The following is a 7,893-nucleotide window of genomic DNA, read 5'->3' as shown; positions in this document are numbered from 1 at the left end:
GTTCTTTATGAAACAGGCAATATGTTGGCCTTCAATTTTAACAAATGATGTGGCCTCTACCCATTTGGTGAAGTATTCTATAGCCGTTAATATAAAACGATGGCCATTTGAGGATTTTGGTGATATCATTCCGATGATATCAAGACCCCACAAGGCAAAGGGCCATACGGCGGTGTTGAGTTGAGTGATACGGACTGTGCATGGATGAGGTCTCCATAGAGTTGACATTTGGGACACCTCTTAATGAACTTCCAGCAGTCTTCAGCCATGGTGGTCCAATAATAGCCTTGGTGCCTGATTTTCTGAGCTAAGGCAGCTGCCCCATAATGACCTCCTTCATTGTACAACTCTGTTAGTCCTTGGTCAAGTTCTGGCTGATCAAGGCGCCGTAGAATGATGCCATCGAAGGAGTTTTTGAACAGGAGGTCACCTCTTACCAAGAATCCCATAGAAAACCTTCGAAGGGCTTCTTTATCCTTTTTGGTGGCTCCTTTGGGGTATAACTCATCTTTTAGCAGGAATAGAACATCGTGGAACCATGGTTTTATTGTAACTAGCTCATCTAAAGCCACGAAAGACACTTCCCTATCGTTCTCCTTTTCTTGCTCCATTTCTTTTGCGATCCTTGGTGGGGAAGGGTCATGTTTGTTCCTGATGTAGAATGGTATCATGGTGATTTCTGGAGGAATATCAACCATTGAAGCAAGGGTCGCAGGGGTATCGACGAACCGATTAGTTTCTCTACTTACGTGTTGAAAGATGATTTTCTTAAAGTATGAAATCATCTTCTCCACCTTTTCTTGATAGGGTTTGAGCTTTTCTTCTTTCACCTTCCAAATCCCTTGAACTTGGTATATGACGAGTAAGGAGTCACCAATCACTCATATTTGCTGGATTTTGAATCCCATGGCATTCTCAAGCTCGATTATTAAGGCTTCGTATTCAGCAACGTTATTGGTACATGGGAAATTCAATCTGATGGCTATTGGAATTAAAATCTTCTCTGGTGAGCATAGTATGACTCTTGTACCTGACTCGTATTCGTTCTTTGCACCGTCGAAGTATAGCTCCCAAATCGAGTCCTCAATTATAAAGAGGTTCTCATCAGGGAGATCCGTGTTAATGGGAATATGGTCTGGCAGTGTGTGTTCAACTCAGTGATCAGCAATGGCTTGTCCTTTGACCTATTTTTTATTGACATTCTCGATGTCGAACTCGCTCAATAGCATTCTCCACTTTGTCAAACGTCCATTGAGGATGAGCCTCTCCAAGAGGTACTTGAGTGGGTCAATTTTTTATATAAGCTTGACAGAATGAGATAAGACATAATGTCTTAGTTTCTACATGGCCCACACAAGTGTTAAGTAGTGTTTCTCCACATCCGTATATCTTGTCTCATAATCGACCATAGTTTTGCTGATATAGTATATCGTTTGTTCTTTTTCATGGTCGTTATATTGTCCTAACATTGCCCCCATAATCTTGTCTTTCACTGACATGTATAAGAATAGGGGTTTATCTAGGCTAGGAGGACGAAGGATGGGAGGTTTGGTGAGGTACTCCTTGATTTGATCGAACGCTTCTTGGCATTCATTGTCTCATATGAATGGGGTGTCCTTCTTAAGGAGTCTATTAAATGGTGTGCACTTATCTGCCAATTGTGAAATGAAGCGCCTTATTGTATGCGACCTTGAAGCCCAGGGATTTCTTTGATATTCTGGGGATGAGGCATTTCAGCGATGGCTCGTATTTTGGATGGGTCCACCTCGATGCCTCTTTGGCTTCCTATAAAGCCAAGTAATTTGCCGAATTCAACACCAAAGACACATTTTTGTAGATTGAGTTTGAGTTGATGTTTTCGGAGTCTTTCGAAAATGGTTCTCAGGTTGGTGAGATGATTAGACTTGGTCTTCGACTTGATCAGAATATCGTCAACATAGTCTTCCATAATGGTATGCATTAGATCGTGGAAGATGCTAGTCATTGCCCATTGATAAGTTGCTCCTACATTTTTGAGATCGAAGGGCATGAGTTTGTTACAGTAGGTTCACCATTGCGTTATGAATGACGTCTTGGTTTGGTCTTCTTATGCCATGAGGATATGGTTGTAACTTGAGAAGCCGTTCATGAATGACAACATCTCGTGACCCGAAGTGTTGTCGACCAAGGCATCTATATTTGGTAATGAGAAATTCTCTTTGGGACATGCCTTGTTGAAGTCTCTGTAGTCGACACACACTCGGATCCTCTCATTCTTTTTGGGTACGACCACTATGTTGGCCAACCATTCTGAGTAATCGACGGGGCTGATGAACCTCACCTTGAGTCGTTTGTCGATTTCTTCTTTGATTTTGAGCTCAAGGTGGGTCTTTTGGCATCGAAGTTTCTGCCTTACAGGCTTTGCCCCTCCATTGAATATTAGATGTTGTTGCACCAATGTGGGATCTAGTCCTGGCATATCCTCATATGACCAGGCAAAGACATCGAGATATTCCTTGAGAAAGAAAATCACATTTTCCTGCTCCTCAAAAGATAAGGAGGTTCCAAACTGGGTTAACCTTGGGTCCTTCTCAGTTTCTAGGTTTACATCAATCGTCTCTTCTATGATAGCCGTTGGGTCACCATTGAACCTCTTCTTGAATTTCTCAACATGGGAAGTAAGTTCCTTAGGTTGAGATATTTCTTCAGACTCTTGACTCTCTTGATCTTCATCTTGGTCATCCAATTCATCGTCTTGGGTATTATGCACCGTTATTGGGCTATCTTGAGTGAGCATCGTTTTTTAAAATTATTTTTCATTATTATCAGCTTTATCATGTTTTGAATTTTCCACGGTTTTTGAAATGTCGCAAGAACTGTCCCTTATAAGACTCACGAGAGAAATATTGGAGACTAGATGCACAGGGTGGTTAGATGGCCAACCCGTGCCTATTCGATTCTTGGCACAGGGACTTGAAGGTACCGCTGGTATGCTTCCAACGATTCTCAAGATAAAGGAATGATTGACCAATTTCGTCCCTAGGTTGATGTTGGTGGATGGGAACTCTTCGCTGTGTTAGAGCCAATTGTGCACACCTCCTTCGGATCCAGGTCAGCAAATAGGTCTTCAATTCCTAGTTCTTGTGTGTGCTGAGATGTGGAAGAGGGATTATTCCCTGTTGGGGAATCAAGGATCATTGTCGGCCATTTTGGAGGACAAGCATCGAGAGGATCGAGGATTTGAATGCCCCCTGATATGAAGCACGGAGGGCTTGAAGGCTTTATCCGGTTTTGAAATAGGGTGAGAGTACACCCGAGCCCTCTTCGATCCCCTTTTCCAGTTTTTGCTTCAGGTGATGCAGAAATCGCTTCCTTTACGCCTTGCTCTTGACTTCCCAAACCATAGCCAGGTTGGAAGCCTTGGGAGAAGCGCATGTTCCAGGCTTCGAGGGACCCGAAGCCGTACCGATGTTGGCAATGGATGATCTCCTCCATCAATGCAAAAGTATGAAAATTTTGAGGAACGGGGTCGTCGGCCTCTAGGTGTAAAGTAGCACAATCAGCTTGCTCGAAGGAAGCGAATGGGATTTCTCCAAGCTCAACTCTTATGGCCAGTTTTTCGCTATGTATGTTAGAATTGGAATAGCACCATTTTTAATCGGAAACTTGAGGCATTTATGGAGTGTTGAGGCGACCACGAGGTTCTCATGTAGCCATGGTTTGCCTAGCAGCATGTTGAATGAAGCTTTTCTGTCTAAGACATAAAACTTTGTCACCTGGATAGTGGAACCGATCTTGAGTGTGAGAGGCAATATGCCTTAAGCTTACCTCTTGGTCTTGTAGTATGCGGCGATAGTTGGCACGGCTCGAAGTCATTTGGCCTTTTGCTTATCTGCTTCACCGTTTTCATAGGGCATATGTTTAGCGATGCCCCAGTATCAACAAGCACTCTCCGTATTTCATATCCTTGCATGAAAACAGTGATATGAAGAGGCTGAACATGAAAGCCATTGACATTAGCCGGGTGTCATCGTCCGTGAATATGATTGGCGTTGGTGCCATTAGTTGGTTGATCATACCGCATAACTCATACGATTGTGTGTTGCTCGTGATGTGTGTCTTAGCAAGAACCTTTTCAATTTCCGCTCTATGGTTTGGCGAATTTGCAAGTAGCTCCTAGATGGAGACTTGAGCCTGGATCTTCCTGAGATGAGTCGGTAGATCATAGGTGTCTGCAGATCCTTGAGTTATTTTCTTAGGTTCATGATCTGCAACCCCTACTGGTGGTTTGGCTGTTGAAGTGGCTCACATTCTTTCATTAAGAGTGTCCTCCATCAATTGGATGGGTTTGAACACTCGACCTCTTTAGGTTAAGAAATCAACTTCGCCTGCCTGGAGCTCGATAGGGTCAACCCTAGCAAGAGTAATGGGAGACCTCGAGGTGTTGGTCCCTTGTTTGGAAGATGATCCCTTTTCATCAGCTTTGACCATGTCAATCTCAAGGGCATCATCTTCGTCATACTGGTCCCATTTAGGAGGATCATCAGAGTTCGGGACGAAGAGTTTTCTCTAAGAAGACTCAAAAGATCTTCTTCAACTTCTTGGAGATGCAAATATGAATTGGCTAGGATCATCTTCTTCGTCTCCTTTTCAGTCATGTGAATGATAACATCCTCCTTTGAGTTACTCAGAGCTCCCGTTTCTTTGGTCTTTGTGGCCGTATTTTTGGGGAGAGGGTTTGTGAAGATATCCATCTTTTGATTAGGTTCTTCAACAGGTTGATTTCTAGGTCTGACAGTGATGTCACCCTTATTAATCAACCCTTGAATCCTCTTCAAGTAGAAACAATTTTGGGTATCATGGGCATGGTTTCTTGGCCTCTTGCACCATTTGTTCTTATCCTTAACCTCAAATGGTGGTGCAGATGATGGCAGGAGTTGAACCATGTTTTTCTTCAAAAGTAACTTTAGCACTTTTTCTAACAGATCTTTGAGAGGAGTGAAGTTGTTGCCTTCGATTGTTATTTTGAGTGTTCGCTCTAGGCTGACCCCTTTTGATTCCTATTATTATGCTGGGTGGCTGAACCTTTAGCCCATTACCGACAATTTCGTTAACCTGACCGGAGGTTTCCTCTTGTCGTTGCTCTTATTTTTATTCTGAGGAGTCGTGATGGGTTTATTATCGGGCCTAGTACTGAGGGGTGTCCCTCTCGCCCTTTCATGTCGCGCCACTCGCTTGATCATGGAGTAGAAAGAGTGGGGATAAGTCCTTGGCTAAAGAAGGTCATGCATTCAGGAGCTGCATTTTCCAAGGCCATGGAGATTTTAACTAGGTCTATAAGTGGACAATTGATGACGAGCATCGCCACCTCAGGGAATCAACTAATAGAATCGTCGTAGGATTCTCCTGGGTTTTGTTTAGTAGCACTGAGTTCACCCAGGGAAAGAGATCTTGGTGTCGACCCACGGTATTGAGAGACGAACTGGTTGAACATTTCGTCTGGAGTTATGTGTGGGTTGAGTGGTCATTATTCTCCGATGCCAGTTTAAAGCCTCACCGGTCAAAGTTTGTGAAAACAGGGCCTTCAACTGGTTAGGCATGTCTCGCAAAGCTCGGACGGAGAGGAGGTATGCGTTGATGTGAATATCTGGGTCACTCTTCCTATTGAATTTGTTTTTAAACTTTGGGATGACAAACCTAGGGGGAAGGTCTTCCATGCCTTCAAGGATCTCATGAACATAGGCCTTTGGGGGTAGGATTTCATGCATACCCATCCTTACAAGCATATCCTATATCGCTTTTAGAGTTCCTTATTGTTGAGTATTTGGCATGAGAGTAGGCCCACCGATCGGTGGGTTCCTGAGCATAGATTGATGAGTCGAGACTTGAGGTAGATGTTGGCCTGCTTGGGCCTATGATGGATGAGTCATGGTTACTAGGCCAGTTTGATACATTTGTGTTTGAGGGGCGTACTCACCCATAGGCATCGCCATCAGTTGCGAAAACTGCACGGTTGGTTGGACCGGATACATAGGAGGGACCGATTGAAGAATCGACTGACTCAGTTGTGCTATGGGTTGACCTATGCTATTAGGATGGTTTTGGACCGACCCATGAACTGGGGCATGAACTGTGTAACCTAAGTCAATTAGACTTTTGAGGGCAGCCTGGATGCCTATCTTGCCTAAGAGTTGGTCTAGATTGACGCCTCAGCTACGTATATTTTTCAAGACATCGTGGGTTGTACTACGATGGCTCGAGGTTGGATTGGATCTCCTAGACCTAGGTGGGTCTTGGTTCTGAGACAGCTGCATCTCAAGGTTATCTTGGTTCGAGTTGGGGGAATTGGCATTAGATGCCGCATGAACTTCTTCCCTTGCACTGCTCCTGCTTTGGTTGCCTAAGGTCAGACGGCTCCTACTGTGGCTATGTAAGGTTCCCTGTAGGACAATGCCCAACCAGACCCCCTGACTGTTCAATGTTTTTCGGGTGGAGCCAACTTTTCGAACCATACAAAGCTCAGGGTTAGGATTGGATCCCTAAGACTCGGCTTCTAATTGAAGACCTGAACGATGGATAATGGATTGGCCCGAGTTCTAGTCCTAATCCCAAAGGATTCTGGCATACTGGTCCCTAAGTTTGGAAAGGTTGGGCTTAGAGTCGGCCGTAGAACAGTCATCATAGTCACCTTGGGTGACTCACATGGTGATTTCTCTTGGCGAGGTCCTAGGATCTAGACTTAGGTAGGATCTAGACTCGACGAACTAGGGTGGACCTAGGCTAACTCTAGGGGTAAACCTTAAGTAAGACCTAGGCTAAAACTAGACTAGAATCTAGACTCATTGGGTTTTGGTTAGACCCTAAGCTAAGGTAAGCCTAGTCTAGTTCTAGAGGCAACTCTAATCTTAGACCTATGTTAGAACCTAGATTAAGATCTATATTAGATGGGTGCGAGTCTCGGCTCAGACCAAGAGTGGGTCTAGGTTCAAAGCTGGGTGTGAGCCTGGTTCGAACCTGAACTCAGCTGGGTGCAAGCCTGAGCTTGGACCTAGAGGGTTGTGAAACTTAGAATGAGTGTAGACCTGGATTGCATCAAAGTTGATTTAAGTGTGAGCTCTAACTCGGACCCAGAAGGGGGCCTAGGTTAGGACCGAAGTGTGGACCTGGTTCGGACCTGGGCTAAGCTGGGTATAAGCCTGAACTTGGACCCAAAGAGTTCTAATGATCAAACCAGGTGTGGACCTAGAATGGATCAAAGATGAGCCAGGAACGAGCCTTCAGCTCAGACCGAGATGGGACCTAGGTTCGAACCTGAGTGTGAACTTGGTTCGGACCTAGGCTAGGCTGGGTAAAAGCCTGAACTTGGACCTAGAGTTCAGCTTGGACCAAAGGCAAGTTTGGGCTGAGATCTAAGAGCAACCAATTAGAAATAAGCAAGCAAGCACACGAAAACGATTGACATAGTAAAGTACTGTAGGTAGACTTGGCTTGAGAGTGGGTTCCTAACTACTAGAATACGGCTAGGGTGATATAAGTCCCCACATAGGTCTTGGCCTCCTGTTATAGGATGTTCACCAGGTCCTTCCATAGGCGGAGTTTCTTTGAGGCAAAAGATTACGGAGGGGCGCTCATAGTTAAAGTTACGAGAATCCCAACCGCCTCGACTCTCAAAGCTGGGTTCCCCTCATGCTGTTAACGGGGATCTTGGGGGTCTACGAAAAAATTGTTTTCTGGTTAGTCGGGATTCCCGGTCGGTGTGTGCTAGAGTATGTAAAGAAGCACGCAAATGAAAAATAAAGTCAAGCACACAATGCACACAAAACAAGCAAGGCAATAAGTGAGCGCTTGGCACTGATTATGCCTAGCGATGCGGCTTCGAGGCGAAACTCACTCGAAGCACAATATCGATGGAGG

The sequence above is a fragment of the Amborella trichopoda genome, chromosome 13 (genome assembly GCF_054954075.1).
Source record: "Amborella trichopoda isolate Santa Cruz 75 chromosome 13, AtrichopodaSantaCruz75HAP2 v2.0, whole genome shotgun sequence".
Taxonomy (NCBI): domain Eukaryota; kingdom Viridiplantae; phylum Streptophyta; class Magnoliopsida; order Amborellales; family Amborellaceae; genus Amborella; species Amborella trichopoda.
Note: the sequence above shows the minus strand (reverse complement) of the source record.